We start from the raw sequence: 25,560 nt of genomic DNA on the forward strand, positions 1-25,560 counted from the left end.
GAGAAGGAGACAGGACTAAAAGCTCGTAAGCTTGACAGAGGTCCTGCCCCCTTTATCAACTTGGCAGTACAGAGGCAGAGATTTTCAATTTTCCAAATAAACACTGAAACAAAATAACAAAACACTTTGTAAAAACAAAGTGTTTTGTGTTCTCCTTGTGTTCTCCTTCGAATAAAGCCAGTTGATGTCCAGCGTTCAGTGTGTCTTTTTTTCGTGTTCCTGTCCGTGCCCTTTTTTACGCGTTAGTGCAATGTCCGCTTGTGACCAACTACGAAGAAGAAGATGTCATTTCGTCCGTGTGCGTGCATACTGTGAAGCTTCCTTCTCCTCTTCGTCTTTCAGTTCCCCTTCCCCATTGCAGAGTAGCCAACTGGGCTAACAGTAGTAGCCACGGGCGTGGTTAACGCCCCTCGATTTCCCTTATCAGTTCACGCTTGCTGTCAGACGCACCGAAGCTTGTCAGCCTAAGCGCATCGCTATGTGTGCGCCTTCTTCTTGCTGAAAAAAAAATTATCACAGTTTTCTGATGCACAAAAACAAATTTTGTCGTATCACGGTATAACGCATTCCTGTACTGCTATTTGTCGTCCGGCCGTCAGAACAAAGTCGATTCTGTCGTAGTAACACCGACTTAATTCTGCATTGAGCATGACGCATTGATAATGGGACAAGGCCAGTCGAGTCACCATGGAATATTTTGCAGATAAAAGACGAGAGGCCTGTGTGAAACGATTTCGCATATCTGGACATTCGCTGTCATCTTTTTTGTAAGGTGATGACTGACCCAGTCAGTTGCCTGCAAGTTATGTCTCACTAGTTGTTGCGTTTTACTGCTCAGCAAGAGGGCGTCGATCCGAAGTACAGCTGCGGAGATCGCATTCTGCTAATAGTGGAATGAAAAACAAAACAAAACAAAAAGCTAAGGATATGCAGCTTCACATTACAGGGTCTATGATAACCACGGCCCGTATTGGGAAATAGCTGTTAGGCGAGAGGTGTTCCTAAGAGCAAATTGGAGCCAAGAGCAGGTTGGGCCAGCATAACGTTACAGAGGGACGACGGAAAGGGAACGAGGACACCGAAGGCATTTTTTGTTTCTGTCGTCCATGTGTAAGGTTATGCTGGCCGAACCTGTCGATATGCACCAGGCCCAACTAAATACCGCGGTAATGTTCTTGCCAATAATGCTGGTGGAAATATTATAGGCGAAGTCGGCCGGCCAATGAGGAAGAGCAGTTACAAACGAACAGCTTTGTGAAATTTTTTGATGTTATACTCCATCACTTGACACTGCCGCCTAGGGTTTTTCCCACGCACCTTTTTATTTCATCTCGCTTTTGCTTTACCACGTGGTGTGGAAGGATGTAATTGTAAATAAAGTAGAGTGTAGCCAAGGTAGAGAATTCGAGGATATGGCGTGCTGTTTATGTGTTTTTTCACTCTGTCCCCGTCTTATCTGCGGTCAATATGATATACAGTAAATACCAACTAGGCCAATGTGAAGTTCTTCTGATGGCGGAATAACGTGATTACTGTCCACTCCCAGTAGATAACAGGTTATGGCTTAGTTTGGATCCGTGCAACACACGTGTACGGGTTATGCTTTGTCACATTACAATGCTCGGTGATCATTTCCGAGAGCTGGCAGAACACTCGCCACTTTGATTCGTTAGAAGCGAACAGGCAGCAGTCGACAGCGCGCAATTTGGAAAAAGAAAGAAAAAATTACCGACGATTACGTTACTTCCTAATGCGAAATTTGAGCGCAGCAAATAAGTTTGGCCTCGGCCTCGGCCGCGCGAGCGGTAGAGTCTTCTCTGCGACGGCGATGAGCTTCTGCTTCAGCCTCGCTTACTGCTGGTTGCTCTCGACGGCGGCGATGAGCCTCCGCTTCGGCGGCGCGAACTGCAGGGTCTTCTCGGCGGCGGCGATGAGCTTCTGCTTCAGCCTCGCTTACTGCTGGTTGCTCTCGACGGCGGCGATGAGCCTCCGCTTCAGCGGCGCGAACGGCAGGGTCTTCTCGGCGGCGGCGCTTAGCCTCTGCTTCGGCGACGCGTACTCCTGGATCATCTCGACGGCGGCGACGGTAAGCTTCTGCTTCGGCGGCACGCACCTCTGGATTCTGACGGCGACGGCGCTGGGCCTCTGCTCTGGCAGCTCGTTTAGCAGCAGCAGCAGCAGCAGCAGCAGATGGTGGACTTCCATCGGTCGTCTTGCTCATGACTCAGAAAGAACTGGCAGATAATTTCGCAGTGGCGAACGGCAGCGGCAATTTCGGCTCGGGCGGTGCACATATACAGATCTGCCGCCACCGATCTGGCTCTCTGATTGCCACCGCACAGGGGTTGCATTGGAGGAGGAGCGAAGAAAGGAATTAAGTTCGAGCCGGCGCTTTGACAACCGGAGACTCGCAGGAAGAGGGGGGCGGCGTGTACACCCAGCGGCAAACGATGGGGGCAGAAGCGCGCGCAGCAAGCGGACAACACGATAAAGGGAGGAGGGAAGAGATAGCAGCGACTGACTGATGCCGCTGACGCCGATAGTGAGTCAACCCCAGCTGCGGAGTTGGTTTCAGGGACAACGCCGCCGATGCCGACACAAACAATATGATACCCTCGCTTCCGCAGCGCTAAGAACCAGGTCTAGCCGTGGGAAGGTGGTCACGTATTCGTCGACGTGCCGGGGCCTACGTGAAATAACCGACGCGTCGGCAACTGAAGAGCACCCTATCCGCCACACAAGAACAGGGGGGGGGGGACCCTTTCCTCCTCTTTCTGCGTGGCGGCGACGGTGTTCTATGCAGTCACGTTATCTTGACTCTCTAGCGGCGTCAGCGGCATCCAGCGGTATCAGTCGGTCGCTGCTAGCGCTGGGGGGATGAAAGGGGGGCGGAGCTGGTTACGAGGCCGACGACAACGCCGACGACGACGCGAAACCCAGGAACGGACGCCAAAGAGCTGCGCTCTAAAAAGAACCCTTCCGCTCGTTGGCAGCACGCCGACTGACAGCAGCGCCACCGTGATATTCATCGCATTGTGTGCTGTACTGCGCTTGGCCTTCTCGCAGCAAATATCGCAGTAAGGTTCCTGAAGACTGACTCTGATAGTACTGCGCAAGTCGGCGGCGCGAACAATTCACTCGCCGACAAAGCGGGAGCTAAAGCCGACGCGCACGAATGAGCAACACTCTTGTTGGACAACGCCAGCATCGCGAAACGCGAACTCATCTCGGGGCGGGAACCGCCTTATCTGTCACCAGAAAACGGTGCTATCAGCTTGTTTCTATAGCTGGAAGTGCGCGCCATTGCCGGAGTCGCGGGATAATACATACGCCGCCCATAATGCCTGCTTTATTGAAGTCGGTAGAGGCAAGCGTTCGCTTGGTTCGCTCCCGTATGCATTGACTCAGGAGAGGAGTGTAAGAAGGACGGTTCACGACGACACGAGAACATTCTACAGCGTTGCCTCCTTCATGTGGAGATCCGGCGTTCGTGACGGTGTCCTCGAACATGAACAATTTGTGCCCTCGACGTGAACGATGACATCATCACTTGGTGGTGCTTAGTTACGCCACACGAGAGGACTCGCGGAACGGCATCTCCGGCTTCGTGTGGCAGGCGGTATACATATTATGGCGAGGAAAGTGCCCGGCAGCTGCTACACCCCGCGTTGTGGCACTGTCACAGAGTATTCGCGTCAACACTTTCCACATCGTCATGCATCAAGTGTCCCGGCGGAGATAGAAGCAGGGAATGTGCTCGGAGTTCGGCCACTGTTAACCTCGCTGCTTGATGTCGCCTGATGAGTATTCGTTTGTAGGGCGTGGCTGAAATGCGTCCTTTGCTGTGGCATGCGGAAGCGCGTCATTTGACGTGCCGATCGGCAGTGAGTATTCGAGAGCTCGTCGTCGACAAGACGGAACGCTTTTGCTGTGAATCTATAGACGCCTATCACCTGGCACTGGGGACTCTGTGGTGCTAGCTGGGTACGCCATGTTGTGCCGCTCGTTCTGCACTGACTGACTGACTGACTGACTGCGCGTGGCTATTCTACGGCGAGCACGTCCCTCCGACGCGGAACGACCATCTTGTTGCCGTCGTGGCTACAGACAGCATGGTGAATGCTATGATGCGAGACAAGTTGGCAAGCACATCTCTCACCATTCACTACGTCAAGAGGTAAGACGCGACTGATGGCATAATGTAAAAAAAGATCGTGATGGTCGGCATGCTTTCAACCAGTCGGTTCACCGAAATAACGTAGCAGGGTGGTAATATGGATCGAATTTCTTGTAGTGATAACCGGCTGCATAGGGAGGGTAGCTGCCTGCCCTCTGGGAAGGGTAGTTCTGCCGGCTCGAGAGAATGGGCAGTGCACGCACGTATATATATGTTTAATAGCACAGGTGATGAGCTAGGAAGTTGTATTCACCCGAACTGAACCGAAGGAGTTCATATCTCGAAGAACCACTCAACGGCGTTCAATTGGACATTAACGCGTTCGAATTCGCAACTCGTAAGTGCGTAGCTGTGCTTGGACTTTTTCAACCGAAATAATAACAGGCGGGCTTTAACTAAACAACAACAACAACAACCAAGAAGTGTCCCTATATATACCGCGATGTCTAATTGCACGTTTTCTTTTGTTTGCGCCGTCATTAAAAAGAAAACCAATGTGCATAGCACTTACTTTAATATTGTTGCCACTTCACTGATCGCGCCTGCCATTTTTAGTGAGGCTGCGAAAGCGGTGTATGACCTTGGACCCTTCGTTTTTCCATGCGCAGTTAGCGTGGACACTACCTAGAGAGAGAGAGAGAGACAGAGAAAAAAAATCTGTTACATGACTGACCCAAGAGTTCTGGAGAACGAGCTTAAAAAGTCACAAGACCCAAACCAATTACGCAGAGCAGCTATGAACTGTGAAATATGAGACGTCAGTTGACTGACACGACGACACGAATCGGAGCAGCATTACTATACGTAAAATATGTTAACTACGTTAATCACATAATTATGGTTTAATGGCAGTACAAGTGCTGATTCCCGCCTTGCTGAGCGCCTCATCTGCCACCATGGTTTATCAAAGTAAATTGAACATATTCTTGTGAACATATTTATGGAGTTACCGAGAAGCAATTTCACGGAGCGAACTGTGGAATTAACTTCTGTGCGGGAAACATGTACCTACCGTATTTCCTCGATTGTAATGCCAGTTTCTCCTTTTTTTCATTATTTTCTTTGCTTGAGTTCGACCCTCGCGTTACATTTGAATAACGCGAACATTTACAATTTTAAAACAAATAATCTCACTTCTGTGGTTTTTGACGTTACGTTGGCAACCTGCACCTTTGCGTCTCGATTCAATCCGTAGACAAGTCAACTGAAGTCAGTTTTTCTTGGGGGGGGGAGGAGAATCGACGCCATTATCACTGTGCTTGTGACTGGTGTTAAGATTGCGCCGCTTCATTACCCAGCGGCCTGTCACGCTCGGACTACGTTCATTCGCAGCGTCATGGTGACGCGGCCGCTTCGAGAGACGAGTAATTCTGGTGGTCCAGCAGCTGGGAAACCCCGCCGCGGCTCGGCGTCAATGGTTTGACGAAACTCGAATGCCGGCGCCAATGGGAGGCCCTCGGCAGATGCGGGGCCGGTCTGAAGGCCCTCGTGGTGGTCTGGTACTGACCCCGAATAAAATTGTGCGGTTCTTTAAAGAAATGCTCTGTCTTAAACGTGCTCGACGGCACGGATAACTTGATTCTCTGGCGATCACCGCTCATTGTTCGTCATTTGTCATCGCCGTAATCTTATTACAAATAGATTTTACGCACTTTGTAGCGACAGTATATTTCAGGCTGCAGCCACGCCGCATCAACTTCATAGAAATCACAACAACACTGCAAACTCATCAACACTGGCATGGCGCTCTTTGGCCATACCTGGCCCTTGCGCCACTAAACATCACACGTTCGTTCATTCATTCATTCATTCATTCATTCATTCATTCATTCATTCATTCATTCATTCATTCATTCATTCATTCGGGCGATCACTTTCGGAAATAGTTTCGCTCTCGCGAGACTTGGCTCGTTTCGGCCCCGAACCCCTCGTAGTATGCGGCCGACGGCGCTCTTGGCACTGATAACGAGCTTGTCACAGCGCCAGAAACACTTGTCGGGGAAGCTTTCGGTGCCGAATCACGCGAAATCTTGCAAAAATGATAGTATCTCCCAAACTTATCACCCGAGAATATCGCTCAAGGGAAGCTCTGCCTCCTTCTGAGAGGACGATGATAAGAGACCTCGTCTCCGAATCAATTCCTTGAATAAATGTACCGTTTCTGTATTTTTTTTCGTTCATCTCGCGTTACATTCGCGGTTTTATTAATAATATTTTATTTTTATTTCGCGGACTGAAATGTTGACCCTCGCGTTACAAGCGTGGTCCCGTTTGCTTGGAGTAAGTACGGTACGTTTAAGTATGCTTTCTTCAAGCGATTGGAAAACCTACCTCTCATACAGAAACAGTTTATAAGAAACTTTGCTTTAACAGTATCTTTATTTGAAGTCGAGCTACTGCAATACCTTGCCCAAACGAAGAAGATTGTCTCAACTATGCTCCTAGGGCCAAGAAATCAACCCCCGTAGCTGCAGCGACGACACCCTCTTATGACGGTAATAGCTGAAAAAAAAGTTTGCTGTTGCAGGAGGTTTTTTATATATGGATTAGGCTATGCGTGGACGCGCCTAGGACATGTAACATTAAACAAACAGTCTCATCCCAAAGAATGTATCTTTGCGTGCATGTGTCTCTACAGCAAGAGATAACCAGATGAGCGCAAGGGATGCTTGCAATGCCGTCAAGACAGAACCTATCATAGAGCTACAATTCATTGTTACGTTTTTTGTAGAACACCAGATGAAGATGGCGAGACAATTATATGGCACTGCCCACCAGGCATTGTCCATGCCACAAGTTCTAGCCCACCATTCCCGTCTCGTTCATATTCGCCTCCTATTCACCGTGTATATGGTTGTTAAATGAGCTGTTATATATCCGTTCTGTGTGACTTCGCCACCTAACATGAAACGGAGCGTAATGTCATTTTCCACTTATCTCGTACATTTATGCTGGGCTCTTTTTCTAAATGATATGTTATCGCTACTTCACGTGCATTGTTTTTTCCTAATCCTTCGCTCTAGTGTTTTCGCAGTCACTGATGTGCAGCAAACGAACCGATAATCCTCGATGCTCCAGTTTTACTGGTTATAAACGTTACCCCATTTCGAATGCTATGATACTCCTCTGCGTTTGTTTTTCGTGCACCCAGGCTATAGCTTCCCGCTTAGGATTCAAATGGTTCGCCGTGCGTGGAAGTAGTGGAGCAAAAGTGTGGGAACTCAATGTCGGAGATGATCGTCTCAGTGACCTCATTGGTGATGATGATAATTGATTGATTGAATGATTGATTGATTGATTATTCATTGATTCATTTATAGCGTACCAAAGCAATATGGTGGCTATGAACAACACCGTCGAAAAAAGCTGCAGAATAATTTCGATGATCTATGCTTCTATAACGTGCACTGAGAGCATGCTGCTAAGAGCCATGTTAGTTTGTCGCAATAACAGGTTTCGAGTTTTTAAAGTGAAGCTTTCATTGCCGCTTCTCCCGACTTTCCGGGCGCTGCTGCTGCTGCTGTTGTGGGTTTCCCTCCGCTGGGTTTCTCGCAATACCCCCAGATGGCGCTCGCCTCTGCGCATCCACACCGGTGCCGCTGCGGCAGCGTTTCACAGACTGTGCGTATGACATGTGCTCTGCTTGCTTTCCTATGGGACAAAAATATGGATGCCGGGCTGCGGAGGTCGTCGGCTGTGCTGTGATAGCCTAAGCATTACGATTGTTCATAGCCTGAAGAGAGCGCTTGTACCTGGCGTCCCTGCCGGTAGCCCTGGGGGCGAATCACGCTGCGCTGCCGCGTCCCTATGTCAAACGTCCGAACGTTCCTTTCCAGCAGCCAAACGTGTAATTTGTCAACTTGCTGACTATCCATTGTTAAGGGAATCTTTTCCTGCACACTTCTGCCACGATGCGGTGTGCCATATGAAGCAATGATAACGCTCAAACTTTCTCTGAGATTATGAACAATGATGCACAACAGCGCCTCCAACAGACAGGTCTCCCTGTGTGTTCTGTGGACTACGCAGACAGTCAGCAGTTGTGCACGCATGGTAACGTTTGGCACCAACTTACCACTTTCGTATTGGGCTAAACGCTGAAGGAATTACACATTCGCCGCCAACATCACCGCTAATTATCGTCAATCAAAGCAAACAGCATGCAGAGCTTCCCTTGCATCGATTCCCGCAGTGCGCGGGACCCTCATACTTCAGTTTCTAATCACCTTGCATTTGTCGTTTTCAGAGAGAGAGGGAGAGAAGGGAGGAAGGAAAGGTAGGGACTTTATAGACTGAGTCCAGTTTGATACTCTACACATGGGGAGAGGGATGGGGAGTGAAAGAGAGAGAGAAAGAGAAGACGCGAGCCTATATGGCACTTTCACGTGCACTAAGTTAGGTGAAGCATATCTGCAGTCGGTCACTCAGCCTTCATGTACTGAAGAAGCACTCGGATGGCTTTCTGTGCTAACGAACTGTGAGGCAAGGGGGTTTATTCTGGAAGAGTCTACCAGTGGACTGTCCATTTCGGCCGCTGTTGTTTGGCTAGGGCCGTTCGTCTCCTCCTCTCTTACAGCTGCATCCCATCAGGAGGGGCCGAAATGGACGGTCCACTAGGTGGACTCTTACAGAATATCGCCCCCACCCCCTCCCAGGCTTCCAAGACCATTGCTTCTGTAGGTGGCCTATCTTCCAGTCTATCGAAGGCACACTCGAGAGTCTGCCGTAGATTACGGAAGCGAGAACAGTGACACAGCAGATAATTGATGGTCTCTTCACACTTGCACTTAGCCACATTGGTGGGCCCGCCATTCCAATACGATAGTTGTAGGAGTTCGTGAATGCTGCTCCTACCCATGTGCACAGCAGACACAGCAGTGTTGTGTCGCGTCGTGGAAGCTTTGCTAGTACTTTTAGTTACAGTGATTGGTCGAGACTATAATAATCGTGCACAGTGCGTGGGATTCGCATATTCTTCTACATTACAAGAGCTCTGTTCTCACTACGAATTACGAATTCGTATATACTGAAACCTAATCTTTCATTCAAGGTCGACATTTTCCTTTGCTTGCTTGCTTGTTTGAAAGCTTTTATTCAAAACAGGAAGAGAGGTAGAGCCCTTATGGGGCTCCGCAGTGGGTGGAGTCTCTATTCCGGGAACACATTGTTACGAGCTGCCAGCTTAGCCCTCTGGACCAAGGCCTTTTGGGCCTGAAGGTCCGAGCAACCGAGCAGCGTCGCCTCCTACTCCTCTCGGGTTGGGTTAGGGTTGAGGGGAAGCGCTGAGTTTAGCTGACAAGCCCAAACCATGTGGTAGGTGTCAGCCACCTCCCCACAGTATTGGCACTCGCCAGTGAAAGAACAATCGAAATGTTTCAAGATTGCCGGGCACAATAAAGTGTTAGTGAAAAGTCGAACCAAGACCCGTTCATTAGCCTTGCCAAGCCCTTTTGCAGGAGTTGGGTATTGGCGATGCCTATCTTTGTAAAAGGTCGTGATATCTTTAAATGTTACAAGATAAATGCCTTCGGATTCCAGGTACTCGCGGTCTAACTGGGACGCCCGGTATATGAGTGCTCGGGCCGCCATGTTCGCCGCTTCATTCCCTGCTAGGCCCTGGTGGCTCGGAGTCCAGACCAGACAATGGGGGGTAGGATCAATTCCCCCGTTGCTGTAGTTCGCCAATATTCGTTCCGCTAGTGGGGTAATCCAATCAGCTTCATAATTTCGACTAGCCCCGCGCGAGTCGGTTATGATATATTGAGACCGGGGGTCAGGGCAGCTGGGGCAATAACTACTTCTTCTGCCTGTGTTGAGCCCGAGGCTTTGAAAGGGAGCCCATCTACTTGCTTTTCCTCGTGAATGACCGCTGCCGTATACCACCTCCCGCGGCATGGACCGGCCACATACACGTAGAAGACTCCGCGTTTGTTGCCGTAGTGGCGTTGCAAGGCGTCCGCCCTCGCCTGGCGACGACCACTGTGGTCTTCCCTATCCATTTTTGTGGGGACATTTTCCTTTAGTGTCCATTTAAAATGACAAAAATACTAGGATCGAGCTTCGGAAACCTGCGAAAACTACAAACGCATAAGGTGCAGCTCCGAAGGAATGCTCATGCATACAGAGGTAATTATGAGGCTTCAAGCAGACTTTGGTAACCTGTGGTAAAATCTTTGAAATAAGTTTCGGTGCATATTTCCAAATAATGTCTCGTGACTTGAAGAATAATATATTTTTACATTTTTGATTGCTCTGTTCAAGAAAATTTGCAGAAAAACCTTGTGCAACTGTTGATGCTGAAATGAGAGAGTCCTGCATGGAAACGAATGAGGGTCGGCTCCAATGGCAATGAACAGTGGTGTTACCGGCGTACCGGAAATTTTCAACAAGCGGGAACACTCGGCCGAAAATGGCAATAGGAAATACGTCACGCTAGTATTAATGCCATCGCTTAGCTGCCGCGAGCATCGAAAAAAAAAGAAAGAATGCGAAACGAAGCTAAGACATTTATATTTTTTTACTATCATTTCCCGCTAAATCTAAAAGGTATTGCGTACAAATCAACTCGTACATTGCGACTTATATTTCTTGCGTTGCCTAGCAACAGGCTAGCGGCACGCCACATCAGCCAGATGCATGCGTCATGCGCAAGCCACGCCACTGAAGCGAGCGAGGCCGGCTGCGCATGTGATGTTCGCCTGTTCAGCGACCGGTCTGTTCTTTTTTCTTTCTTTTTTTTGATGTACCCTGGCTTACTGGGCCCCCGGCGTGTTCTAGCGTTCCTTCTGCACTTCGACATGGCACCACTGCCCTGTTGGACTACGGCAAGGAGAGAAATTTTGTTTGGCAGTCTGCGACGCATTTCAAGCAACTTATGCTTACGGCACGTATACCGAGTCTTGTGACGCACTTAGCGAAATACAGCTCGGCCGTCCTGGCGCAGTTACTTTGAGTTTACTCGTGCTGGGAGATGTTTGCGACGCTTCCTATGGGCTCCAACGTCGTTGTAAGTTATTTTGGTAGTTTTTGGGCACGCTCGCCGCACCCGGCTTTGTGACGCTGGTAGCAATAAGCAGCTCGGCCGTGGTGACAAAGTTACGCGTGTACTGAATCCTAATGGGACAAGTTTGTGACAATGTTTATGGCTCCCTCCCTCCCAAATACCATATATACCTTCTTTCGGTACTCACGCTTGTCGAAAACGCGACGAGTGATAGCCAAGAGTGATATAACACGGGAGTGTGTTGCTTGCGCCGGCAAAATTCTCAAACGATAACGCCGAAGAGCTCAAAAACCAGGAATTTGTAACTCGAAAATTCTGTTTTCTGAACGACTGAAGACGGGCTTTCCATTCACGCATTTGTCTTGAGTGCGAGTAGAAGGCATTCGGCGAGTGCCTAGCATGGTCTGGCAGTAGCCTGTGTTATGGGTATTTCTGTGTACGCAGCGTACCGTCGCGTCGGCTGAGGCCGAGTTTGTTTTGGAAACTCACTGTCGCCCCTACATTTGTGCTCTTAAAGTGCAGGAAATAATTCCAGGGAATGGGGGAATGCTTGGAAATCAGATGTTTCCTTCGTATTTTATGGTAGTGTTTGAGATGAGTCGGTACCTTCTACGCCATGTATGTAAAAGCGAGTTGCTTTTGTTTGTAATGCCGCCCATTCGACAATTACGCACGTTAAGCCTCTACACGCCATATCCCTATAAGGCCTTAATACCGAAAAGACACATGCTTGTAATTTACTTTGTTTAAGCTGATGCCGTCTGGTGGAGCTTCGTACGGGAACTACTGCTGCTCACCTGTTTCCACTACGTCCGATGAATGCACAAAAAGCCCACGACGGGCCATTTTATAGAGCAAAATAAACATTTTCTCATTGCGCAAGGCGTCTTGCGTCTAATTTATGACATTGCACGTGGCACAAACTCGACGAAGGCTTGTAAACGTCGTTTGGAATCTTTTTTACTAAGTAATAAAACGATTCCGCACCAAGACCAGGCGCGGTGGAGCAGTAGAAGCAAAAAAGAAACAAAAAATGCCGCGCCGATCAACGCAGCCGGCTTAAAGCGTGCCTGCTAGCGTTCAAAACGCACGCGCGCGAAACCGAAACCGGAAGTTAGGCTCAAGAATTAATGCCGGCGGTTTGGTGCGCTACAGTCAATTCGGCAGCTGGGCTCTATGGGAGTGTCCGCTCTTGTTGAATGTGTTTCTCTATGATATGTTCGTCTATATGCTGACGTCACAATGTAGTGTCTTTCAAAAGCGAACGTTTTCATGCGAACCTCGCCTGGTTTCGTGACCGTGGGGGCTGCGTGGCTGTTCTGTCACCGAATAAGCCAACCAATCACAGCGCAGAAGGCGCACCGCTGGATGCCTCGCAAAAAAGAGAGAGAGAGAGAGAGAGAGAGAGAGAGAGAGAATCAGAAAGCTCGCCTTGGCCTATCCACGGCTGCAACATAATGAGGAAGTAAACGTTTCTTTGCGTATAGAATGGATTCGAATATCGATAAGTGCGTATGCGCATGCTGCCTCTCAAACCATGATACGTTCAAGGCCTCCGTTGTACTCGCTACTAGGCAGCAACTCCGCTTAACTAAAGCGTCGGCAATATTTCTGTGTCCCCGAACTTTCTCTGTGTGTATGTGTTCCACAGATATAAGGATGGAGTCGGCGGTTTCCTTAATAGGAGTCTTCAATAAGCATACCTTCAACACTTTCAGGATATTCTTCAAATCGTTAGTTGTCGTCCACGCTGGTGTGTTAATGACGCCGAAGTGAAAAGTATGGCCAGTGAAAATTTTGGGGATCTCCCCCGACGTCCTGCGTACAATGCACCGGTTTCCAAGGCTTAGAGGAGGGCTGTGTAACAAATACATGAACGGCCGAGCCATCATATGCGTCAGTGCTTTCGCATAGCGAGCAGTCGCTCAATGCGAAGACATGATCGTTTAGTAAATTGTAGAGGAAGAGGAAATGAAGAGGGAAGGTAGGGATGTTACTCAGCGAAGTGTTTATTTTACTTCCCTATGCTGAAAGAGGGGAGCAGGGAATAACATGGAGAGAGAGATGATGAAGGAAAGGTGCAGTGGATGTGTGTACGCGTGTGGGCAGTGCTATTGGCCTCACTGCGCACATGTCTGCCTCAAGGCGATCATCCGTGCTTCCCTAAAAGGGTGTAGAAAAGAGCGCCTCTTCCACCGCTCTCTTTCTCTCTCTCTCTTTCTCTCCAGTAATCAAGGGAACTCGCAGAGGCTAGTTGTTCTTAACAGAATCACCAAAGTTCCTTCACTGCTTCGTTCGCTACCGAGCGTTGAACTCGGTGTTCCAGTAACGCCTGCACAGACCGTGAACAGTTACTCAGTAACGTGAGCCCACGGTTCAGTGGTTATTACCGTTAACCGCATATTGAGTACAGTGACACGATAAGTGTAGCCCGCCTTCTCTTCGTAGCCGCAGACGTCGCACGCGGCATTGTCGGCCGTTACAGTGAGTAGCTGTTGTTTGAAGCCTTAACGGAGGCAACTCAGAACCACAGCCAGCGCAGAAGCGATGCCACACGGATACGTGTCTGCACGGGGAATGGAGCTGCTGCGAAAGGCCTACTTCTTATATCCTCGTGCGCCTTCATATATGGTACAGGGGGGCACCGCGTTGAAGCTGCCTCACAGCTTCTCTCCAAGACAGCTAAGACAGAACGCAGTAGTCTGCATTTAATTCATGAGCAGCGTCGCCGACGGAATCACTTCCAGAGGTTCCGCTGTTGTCAGAGAATCATTGCAAGAACATTTCGATGGGACTTTCTTTTTTTGTCGACTAGTTAGAGATCATCTCTCAAAACGACTAACGACGATGCACGTGACAAGACAATGTTCGAGCTCTCCACAGAAAGAATAACACGTGATGTTTAAAAAAAGCGCAAAGGACGCGCACTGGACAACAGAATAGAGGATGGCATGCACACGGCGCTGACTTAAAACTGCGTTTATTTGGAAAAAACACGATGACTTTTGGAATCCTTACATCAAGAGTGCGCGCATGCTCGGTGTGAATAAAAGCACTTGTCATTCTCAAAACATTGCCTCGTGGTCGCTGGTGAGATTAACACCGTTGTTGAACCCTGTTCAACGAGCCCATTCGCTTGAAAGATTAGGCTATGGAAGGTTGGATAACACACCCACTAACTTGTCTCATTATGTGAAATGCTTCCGCCACTTCCCTTGTATTGCTATCAGGGGGCACAAACAGGATTTTTGTGTCATCAAAGAACGGTTTACGCTAGCATTCGAAAGAATGCTTTGCCAGGTTTGTAGATTTCTAGCGTAAAGAATTCTGGTGCTCCGATAACCTCATTTTAATACATTGGCATGTCTGCCCTATGCGCGCAAGGATGCAGGACAAAATGATTTGGTAAACAACAGCAATCTTACTGCGCACGGCCTTTTTTTCCATGGTTTATTCTGCAGCATGTGTTGTTTCCTATTCCTTCTCTCTTTCTTTGGACAGCTGCTCCCATCTTACCAACTTTATTAGGAGCTGAAAGCAAAATTTTGACACCATATCTGGCCCCTACTTTTTTAAGTCTGCGAGAGAGAATGAATATAGGGCATTAACGCTACTTTTTACACCTTTAAACCGGGCTACTACGCTGCTCCAAGTCGTGTTTGGAGGGCTTTCACTTCCCGAGGATTTTGCCTGCACATGAGATAAGGACCGAATCCTTAAAACCGGCCTCCCTGCACCGATGCACCTGTGCCTCGAGACTACTGTTCATCTCATGACGACACGACTTATTGAGTGCCATACCCATGCAGCTTGCTAGTGTCCCATTTTTACAACATTTGACTGGCATGACCTGTAATTGAACATGGGCTTCTCGCTCCTAGGGGACTACTGTCAACACAGGTGGTCTTGTTCGAAGTTTAGCTTGAAATCTAGGCATTGCAGTATGCTGTGTTTTGGAAATTCATGCGGCAATTTGAGTCCAGAATCGCGTTGTTTAATAACATCAAGAGCATGTGGCACACTTTCAGGTTCGAGGGATTCGATAAGCACAAGAAAATAATCTACGCACCTAAAATTGCGTACAAAATCAGCGGTCAAGTGTTTCCCCACTCTTTTCTCAACACGGCTAAGAAAAATATTACTTAGGATTGGGGCTACTTTGGCACCTATACACATACCAGACTTTTTCATGTATATTTGGCCTTCCGAAACAACGTACATATTGTCGAGGTAGCAAGGCAGGAGTTCTAGAAAGGATCCAGTGTTAATTCCTGATACACTTTGAATTACACGCTCATCATTTTCCTCCTCAGTGCATTCCTGAACGTACTGCAGGAGCGTGTTATGTTGAAGGAAAGAACAGCAACAAATCTACGTCAACGCTGAAACCGCAACATACTCCTGGGTTATCCTTCATTAGGAAGTTTACGATCTCCTCCGAATTAGGAACCAGGAACGCGTCTGCCACAACAAGCGTAGACAGATGTTTATTTAAGTACGTAGATATAACTATCTGTAAAGTGTGTTGCTCGGATACGATTGCCCAGAAGGGGACTTCGGGTTTGTGCGCCTTTGCCGCGAAGAAAATTTAAAGACGGGTAGCTCAGCGTTCTTTACCTTGTCTCATGTGCAGGCAAAATTCTAAGGAAGTGAAAGCCCTCCAAACGTGACTTGGAGCAGCGTAGGAGCCCGGTTGAAAGAAGTACAAACGTAGCGCTGAAGGCCTGCGTTTATTCTTTCTCACACAGATTTAAATAAGTAAGGGCCAGATATGGTGTCCAACATGTTTTCAGATCCTAATAAAATTGGTAAGGTGGGAGCAGCTGTCCGGAGAAAGAGAGAAGGAATAGAGAAGAACACAGGCTGTAGAATAAACCATGGAAAAAAGCCCGTGCCCTGTGAGATTGTTGTTGTTTGCCAAATCATTTTGCCCTGTGGCCTTACGTACATAGTACGGACAGGCCGATGCAATAATGTGGGGCTATCGGAGCCCCAGAATTCTTCCGACAAGAAATCTACAAGCCTGTCAAAGCATTGCCTCGAATGCGAGTGTAAACCGTTCTTTGAGGACACAAAAATCCTGTTTGTGCACACTGATGGCAATACAAGGAAAGTGGTGGAAGAATTTACATAATAAGAAAATGTAGTTGGTGCGTTAGTGAGCCTTCTGTAGCCTTATCCTTGACGGAAATGGGCTTTTTGAGCTGGGCTAAACAATGGTGTTAATCTCACACGCGATCACGCGGCAATGCTTTGCGAATGAGAAGTGCTTTTATTCACATCGAGCATGCGCGCACGCTTGATGTAATGCTTCAGAAAGCCATTGTCTTTTCTTTTTCCCAATAAACGTAGTTCTGTGTCAGCAACGTCTGTGTCCGATTTTCTATTCTGTTGTCCGGCGTACGAATTTAGCGCTGTTCTTAAAGGTTGCGGGAAAGCAGCAACTCGCCCAACCTGCCGTTCTTCTTGAGAATAATGCGCTTAAAGGACTGTCGTACCAAAGTCAAGCATCAAAACGAAGGCAGTAGATTGTGGATGGAGCAGCCGTCATGCAAGGAAGTGGCAAGTAGCGTTGCAGGATGGTTGGGTTCACTTCCTAAACTGAGGGTGCATGGACGCTAAGTCCCACCTTAGAAAAAAAAAATATGAGGCATGGTTTTACATTTGGAGCAATTCCTCGACAAGGGGCAGCGGCTAGGTGTCGACGTCAATGGCTTCCAACTACGCTTCGTTAATTGCGTTATTAATTTTGTTTAGCTTAACAGGCTCCTTAAATGAATTCTCAAACTTAGCCGCCATATTTGCGTCTCTTGCAACGTGACCGTTTTGATACCAGGGTTTAACAACTGTCGATAACGACAAAAGTAACGACCTCAAAAAAATAATAAAGATGTGGGGGGGGGGGGAGAATGGAACAAAGAGTTGTAGAAAGCATATGTACCTTAAGTTTTCGCAGCCCGGCTGCGCATGCGTGCGTCAGAACGGCGTCATACTTCTCTCAAAGATGTCAGACATCGCGAGGTATCCTTGCAGTACAAGCTCAAGATCGCGTAGGAAAGCACAGTTACAATGCAAGCGATAACGTATGCGCGTGTCCCTGTGCTGCTTGTGCTACTGGAGATCCCGTTAACGATGTCGATATACCGGAAAAGCACGACACTGCAACTCACCCGTGGTTCAGTCCGACGCCGTACTGAGTGTGACTGTGCCTCCCAGCGAAGGTCAGGAAATGCTCGAAGCTTTCGTCGTAAGGTCCCAGCAGCGTGTTCAGTCCGTCATGGTGCATCGAGTCGTAGAAAGTGAAGTCGCACACTCCGTCACTGGGCAGCGGCATGGAACTGGTAAACTTGGCCCTGGCGGTGCACACGAAAAGCGTGCTGGGCATCGACTCGGCTGCCGTTAAGAAGCGAAGAGGATAGGTGCAGGCGTTGTCCGCAGTTAGCGATATGCGCAATTAGTGTTTTTCTGAACTTGCGGTATTGGAGTCCATTTCTGGCAGCTTCGTCCGCTCTATCATTTCCCGAAATGCCGGCATGGCCAGGTATCCACTGGAACTTTATGCAATGCCCAGCAATCTTAGCCCTGTGGTGAAGATAAGCAATGTCAAATGCTGCTGGTTGATTATTGCAACGCTTGTGCCTGTTCCATATACCTTGTAGGGCTTCTTTTGAGTCTGTGAATATCACCCATGTCTTTGGCGGCTGCTGTCGAAGTATATACACAAGGGCCTCCTTAATGCCATATAGCTCCGCTGAGGTAGATGATGTCGCTCGCTCAAGACGAAACGAGAATCGTTGTCCTGTAGAGGGAACAAAAAGTCCGCATGATGAACGATGTGGAGTTGTAGAGCCATCTGTGAAAATGTGCGTTGCGGCTGCGTATTCTTTGTGCATATATTCTAAAGCTATCTGATAAGTCGCTGCTTGAGGCATTTTCTTTTTCGCACTGATTCCAGGTATGTATGGCACGATTTCCAGTGGGGACAGTGTCCATGGTGAAATGTTTCGCGGCATAATTTGTGACGCCTGAGCAGGAATCGAAATAGATATGCTTCCGACGGCCTGCCCAAAGCTAGATGTAGCACGGGTTCTGGAAATATCCTTTAAAAAGTGAGTCTTCGTTTGAATGACGTGGCGGAGGTGTATCCGAAGTGTCTCCTGCGAACATAGCACTTCCAGAGGCAGGCATCCAGCTTCTGCTACAGTCCCTGAGCGGGACGACCCCTTCGGAAGGCCAAGACATACGCGAAGGCAGTTGTTTTTTGCTGCCTCGAGTTTTCTCTTGCTTGTGGGAGATACTTTGTGCAGGATCGGGAGGTAATATCGGAGTGTTCCATCGACGTAGGCCTTATGGAGGAGCACCATTGATCGACAGCTGCTGCCCCACTGTGATCCGGCTAGAAATCGGAATACGTGCGACGCCGAGGAAATCTTCTCAGTCAGGTTTTTCACTTGGGGCGACCGTGTGAGGTTCCTGTCAATCGTCACTCCAAGAAACCTTTGCGTCTTGACGTATGGAAGGGCGCGACCACCCAACACTAGTGGGTATTTTTCCATACACCTCTGCGTGAAAGCCATGGCAACGCTTTTATCGGGGGACAATTTCAGACCCGTTGGATTTAGGTCGGCCGATATATTTGCTAGCGCTCTCTGGAGGCGTTGTTGGGTGGTACTGCGGGAACGCGCCGCACTCCAAATGCAGATGTCGTCCGCATACAGTGTGACTTTGACGCCAGGGGGCAGGTTTTTTTTCAGATGGATGAGGACTAAATTAAATAATACCGGGCTTAACACAGCTCCTTGTGGCACTCCCTTCTCGACGGCATAAAGCACCGTGGGGCCATCCGGGGTACACATGAAAAGTTGGCGTCCTTGAAGATAGTCTGCAATCCATGCGTAGAGCCGTCCTCCAAGACCAAGAGTTTCCAAAGCGTCAAGTATTGCTGTATGATAGACCGAATCATATGCTGCCTTAATGTCTAAAAATAATGCAGTAGGTATGTTACCAGAGACCAATTCCTCTTCAATTGATGAGACCAAGGCAATGACATCAATTGCGGATCTATTTTGCCAGAAGCCATTCATTTCCTCCGGGTAAACTTTTGCAGTTTCCAGGAACCAATTTAGTCGTTTGTAGATCATTTTTTCGAATAGCTTCCCTACGCAGCTAAGCAGAGATATGGGTCTGAAGGAGGCGTAATTTGTTGGCTGCTTCGATGGTTTCAATATAGGAATGACTTTCGCAAGCTTCCATTCCGTAGGAACCTCCCCAGTTATCCATGAGGCGTTGTAGTACTTCAGAAGGCGTAGGCGAGATGTGTGACATAGATTTGCGAGTGCTTCATAACTCACGCCGTCATGGCCAGGTGATGATCGCTTGTTTACGTCGCTGATTGCTGCCGTGAGCTCTTCGATGGTGAATGGTAATTCTAAGTCAGGAAGGGTAGCTCGAGGTGGACTAGGCTGACGACTTGCAATTTGCCGCAAAGGTTGTGCCCCGTTGGAAAGGAGCCTGCAGTACTGCTCTGCCACCTCTTTCAGGGATTCGCGCTCATGTAATGAGAGGGCGATGAAAGGATAAAGCTGTTGCGGCTCTTTGCGAATGCCTCTGACGACTCTCCAGATTTTGCTCAGCGGTTGTCGTATGTCCAGTGTCCCACAAAAGTCCCTACACCTTTTTCGGTCCAGTTTGGTGAGGTAACGTCGTATATGTCTTTGTGCCCATCGACAAATTCTGAGGTCTTCGATATTCTTAGTACGTAGAGCCTTCCTTTCGGCACGCCTTCGAATTGCACATAACCTATTATTAACACATTATTAACATATTTTACAAAAGCCGATGCTTCAACCATGGCAAAAAAATATGCCTATCAAGAAAAAAACCGCATCTTGAATCTGCCGCTTCACCAAGATAACTTCCTACGTTACATTGACCCAGAAATGAGACCGATAATTCCACGACCACTTCCTCGACACTTAGAGACATTGTACCATCGTCTTCGACTGAACGTGGCATATACGAACAATTATCTGTACCGCATAGGACTTACCACTAACCCATACTGTGATAACTGTCGCAACTTAGAGACAATTGAGCACATATTACTAGAATGCCCCGCGTACCGCGACGAGAGACAATTTTTTGAGCACCAAATGGACATGATTCGCCACGAACCGTTAACATTACCGAGCATATTAGGTCCAATGCCCGGCCCTTCAAAACAGCGACGGGTTTTGGATTTATTGTTCAAATACCTGACAGAAATTGGTCAAATAGGAAAACTTTAAAAATTGCATCCTTTCTATACAAAAGCCTAAATTAACCCGCCATGTCACGTGTAAAAGTCAATATCAGGTCCACTCGGACATTTCATATTTATTTTATCCTTTTTTTTCTCCCACTCTCTTCTGGAATCTTTTAATCCCATTCCCCATCCCTATACAGAGTAGCATGCCAGCGGTAATATACGCGCCGGCAAAATTCTCTGTTCTTCTAATAAAGAGCCCTCTCTCGCAATTAGTGGCATCGAAAGCAGCTCTGAACACTCGATATACAAAGATTAATACTAAGTGGTAGAGACGATCATTATACTTCTATACTAAAACTAATTGTATAAGTAAAGCCAAATGGGGTTCGGTAACCTTCCCGAGACGCCACATGAGGTATACACACTCTACGGAAAGGAAAACTGCGATACGCGGCTGGACAACGACGCTATGTTGAAAGTTGCTGCCTGTATATCTCGAACGTCTCCTTATAACGTCACAGTTAGTGGACCCACCGGCTAACTGCTTACTGCGGGTACCTATGTAGCGCAAAAACGAATGAAAGTTGGGCGAGTTGGGGGCATGGTAACATATTTTCGGTTTATAGTGGGAAGGGACACAGACAAGACTAGAAGACAGGGCGATCGGTAACTCTCAACTAAATCTTCATTGAAACGATCAACATGTATAACTAATTGCAAAAACCTAACTAAGGAAACACCACATGGTCTAAAGATTATCAGTAAACATATTTAAACACATCAGAAAGTAGGGAACTCATAAAAGTTAAACAAGGATAGGTGCTACTTGGGATGCACGCACGTGCTGAGAAGATATTCAAATTCACTGTCTAAAAGTGGTATTGATGCCTGGCCAACGCAAGTCTCCTGTAATCTTTCTTACGTGCAAAGTTTTAATTATTTCGCGTGTAGTATCGCATTTGTGTTTTGAAACGGTTTTAGTGTCCCAGACAAAGGCATACAACCGCAATTCACACAATGCCGCGCTAGATGTGACGCATTAGGTTTGTTAAGTGATTTATTATGTTCTTTTAGCCTGATAGTGACACACTTGCCGCTCTGTCCAATGTAAGCTTTACTGCACTTGAGGGGAACTTGAGATCCCATCTTCGTCACCACTGCTGTAGCGCGGGAAACAACAACAGACGCAGTAGGTGCATGCGATGGAATGGTTTACAGCGTGGCTGCTTTTTTATCCTGTACGATCCAGCAGGTGCATGCGCACTTCGTGGTGCGATAGGCGGGCTCGCAATGGCGCGATACGGCAATGATATTGCTGTTTGTATCGTAATTGTTTTGTTACGTTTTGTTACTTTCACGTTTCACAACGTTTTGTTTTGTTACTTATACTCGAATGAATCCCAACTGGCCTCAGGCTAGGGACTCAGATACACCACTGCAATTCATTTTTTTTGTAAATTGCTATATGTAAACAAATTTAAATTCAATTCAATAGTTCGAGCACCACTTCCTCGAGGCCCATTTCGTAAACTTGTGCAGCGTGTTCGACCGCCTCTGACAGGCCACGTTTCAAAGGACAGGGTTTGCGTCTTCGAGCAGAGGTGCACTTTCAGCGACTGCGTCGCAGCCGTTGAGAGGCCGTTGAGAAGATGTTGAGCAGTGGTTGAGAGGCTGTAATCATCGCAATACTCAAACTTGCAGAGGCAGCAGACGATATACAAGAACCGAACTTGAAGAACCCGCTAACATAGGATCAGACTTGAACGCAACGAAGTACATGTAATAGATTACTAGTAATCAGTCATATGCTTTGATTTTTTCGTAATTAAACGATAACTTTGTTTACTCCGTAGCACTCACTGTAATTCAAGTTTTCGGTAACCAATCACACGTGACCAGTTACCTTCAACTACGAGACAAGCTGTAAAAGGCGATGCAGCTTTAAGAACCTCAATCTGGCAGACAATAAACTAGAGCGACTAAGATCATGCCACGCAGCCACATCGCTGATGCGCATGTTGAGACAGGCTGACCCGGGAGCTCGCTATTTATTCCCTCATCTGAACACCTCCGTCCGATCTCGGCCGTAGAATTAGAACGGTGCTGGTATGTCTCCACAGCGACGCCTACTTAGAACGTTATAGCCACGAAATCACATACGGGTGACTTTGTCAGCTTTTCGACGGCCTAGTCGGGAGTGTCTTCTGAAGTGTCTCTGAACAATGGAGCGGTGCGCTTCATTGAGGACCCAGATGCTGAGCAACCACAATCCGGTGCGCAAGATCCATGCAGGCTAAAACCCTGCCTTAGACCCCAGTGCGCACATCGAGCGATATTGAGTGATGGTACTGATGTGCTCACAACGAAAACGAGGATGAATGACCGACAATATGTTCGAAAAGCAATTTTTCGTAAAGATGAGCAATGTGTGCAGGGCTGCAGAGGCCAGCTCGTTCTGTATACTGTATTTGTGAAGTATTAACTCTATGGAGGAATGTAACATAGAGGTAATCGATTACTTTTGAGCAATTCTTCAGTTACTTTGTCAAAACAGTAATTGGCAGGGCTTAAAGTTTTCCTTCAGTGGAGGAGGGGATATGCTACACACACACACACACACACACACACGCGCGCACGCGCGCACGCACGCACACACGCACACATACGCACTCACGCACACACGGACACATACGCACTCACGCACACACGGACACGCACACACGCACACACACACACGTACGTGCGTGTGTGTGTGTGTGTGGAACGTTGAATCGCAGAATCTGGAAGTGAAGCAGGTCAAAGAATAGAAGCATGTAGGAAAAACATTACGCAGAATCACTTCTGTGAGTAGTCTCATTATGCGTGAGCATTGCAGCAATTCCTCATCTGCACGCAGTCCGGTGTCATTATCAATGTTATGAAACTTGATACGACTGGTATAAACGACAGCGCTGCGGCGACACGAACTGGTGCGGATGGTGCCGCAGCGAGCATTGATGACTCAAGAACTTCAGGCGGCGGCATCAGGTGCACTGATGACGTTCCAATCATTATGATCATTATCACACTTTAGCGTCTTATCCATCCGCGTTGAGGACCGCGCCGTAAAAGCGATCTGCGATGCCTACAAAAAGTGCCGACTGCGGATAGCTTCGCGCGCTGTGTTCTTGCCGCTTACTTAGCGTTGAAGGGACACAGGCGGGCCTGTATCTTGAAGGCGATCTGCGAAAATGGCTGAGTGCGGCGGGTACTGAGAGTTCCGCGAGCGCTGTGCTCTGGCCGCTTCGAGCGATAGGCAGCACGAAGGCGAATTCGCTCGCTGCTGAGGGCGCTATCTCGAAAGCGGTCGTCTTAGGGGACGAATGGACGCTTTTCCCGTTGAGTAAACGTAAAAATGATTACGCCCTTAAAATACCCAGATTTTACTGACGTTTCGGCGGAGGACCGCCCTTTACACCGACGGAGGCCGGTTCTCGGCCAAAACGTCAATAACGTCACGGTATCTTTAATGCAAGAGCGCTACTTGGCTTATTGTGCGACTCCCGCTTCATCAGAAAGCCGCGGAAGAAAACTGTGACAGAAAAACGGCCCACAGATTACGTCATCTTTACCTAACTAAAAAAAAAAGAAAGCGGCCACTGTTGAGGATTCTACCTTTTGCCCCCTGGAGTGCCACCGCTCCGTAGCCGAGCGCGCTAGCTAACCCCCCCCCCCCCCCCCATACAAGTTTTCGCCGATTGAGTTCGGTGGTGCGTGGATAGAGGGGCTTTAAACTAATGCACTCCCGTTGCATTGTGCCAACGTTGCAGCAGGCGGCGCTGATGAATATCTTCGAGTCTGTGGGCGTGCTTGGGTTCCGGCTGGCGGTTGATTCACTAGATGGTGCATGATGGGAGTAGTGCCAATGTCGGCCCTATGAAGTCTTCATCGCCCGAAGTTAAATCGCTCGCGTCTGCATCGTCAGGCGAGACAGCAAAGCGTGACCGGACGCGCCAATGAGACCATCGCAACGCAGCGAAACTTGCGAAGCGAGCTGCTGCCGCGAAAAATGTTCACCGATCAAGTCCCCAACAATGCGAAAGGCAGAGCGAGCGGCTGTGGAGAGAGCGCCGCGAGCTGCAGCGGCTGCAGCGAGGCGACGCGCAACCCCCGATTTCCCGACAACGAGAAAGGTGCGGTGAAGTTCACCTACGTACCCCAAGAAGAGATGTTACGCCAAAACCATGATGCCGGTCGTAAAAGTACTGTCATGCCTCGGCAAAGTGGTGTCATCGAGAAAGAACACTCAACGCAAAGCACTTGAAACGCTGCTTTAATGAGAATGCCGCAGTAAAACTCAGCTGAGAGATCGCAATGGGACCAGTTTGTCGCTTCACGTTGTTCCGACCTCATAAGCAGTAAATTTACACTCGGAAACAAAGCAGCATCACTGAAGTCAGCAACATTTTGCCGCAACACTGAACTCAGCGACACTGGCGGCTGCTGCGTACGGCGCGGCCGCGCGGCCGCCCCATCTTTAACGTGATCCGCGATGAGGACTAAGTGCGCCGACAGCTGGTAGCCCCGTATGCGCTGTGCTTTCGACGCTTAGTTTTCGTTAAGTGAAGGCAGCACGGAGGTCAATTCGCTCGCTGCTGCGGCCGCGGTTTTTCACTTGAGCGTTTTGACAGCGAGTGTGCCTGAACATCATCGAGTGATGATGATGATCATTCAATCATCGAGTGAGATGTGTTCCACTTTGGTTGTGTGAGCACGACGCCATGCTTGTTATTCTAGTCAGTAAACAAATGTTTACAGGTTTATACGGCTAATAAATCTGCTGTCCTTACATCGCATAGCTATCTACTAATTTGCTATCGCAATCGATGCTTCGCCTTTCGGGCGAGACTGCGACTTTTTTTTTCCCTTCTCCTCAGCCATGTACTTATGTATGCATGTCCGGAATAAAGGCTCAGACTGAGTTACATTTTTGAATTAGGTAATCAGTCATAGTTTTGCTGTGACGTGTACGAGTCTACCTAGAACATATTGCGAGATTCTTTGAAACCCGGAACACCGGGTCGAAATGAATAAAGCGCTTCTTCTGCAGCTGCCACCATTAAACGACTAAGAAAGAATGCCCGAAGGCTCCCC

At 48.3% G+C, this 25,560-nt stretch overlaps 1 protein-coding gene across 1 annotated transcript in view; it reads left to right on the forward strand.

Annotated features, from left to right (window-relative positions):
* The first annotated feature begins 3,399 nt into the window (after positions 1-3,399).
* The window catches only part of LOC139061156 (uncharacterized), a 98,198-nt gene continuing 76,037 nt past the window's right edge, over positions 3,400-25,560 (forward strand). The window contains exon 1 of the mRNA XM_070540784.1: positions 3,400-4,177. The gene's annotated coding sequence lies outside the window, so the exon portion shown is untranslated. The remainder of the gene's footprint in view (positions 4,178-25,560) is intronic.

The sequence above is a fragment of the Dermacentor albipictus genome, chromosome 6, assembly GCF_038994185.2.
Source record: "Dermacentor albipictus isolate Rhodes 1998 colony chromosome 6, USDA_Dalb.pri_finalv2, whole genome shotgun sequence".
NCBI classification, from domain to species: domain Eukaryota; kingdom Metazoa; phylum Arthropoda; class Arachnida; order Ixodida; family Ixodidae; genus Dermacentor; species Dermacentor albipictus.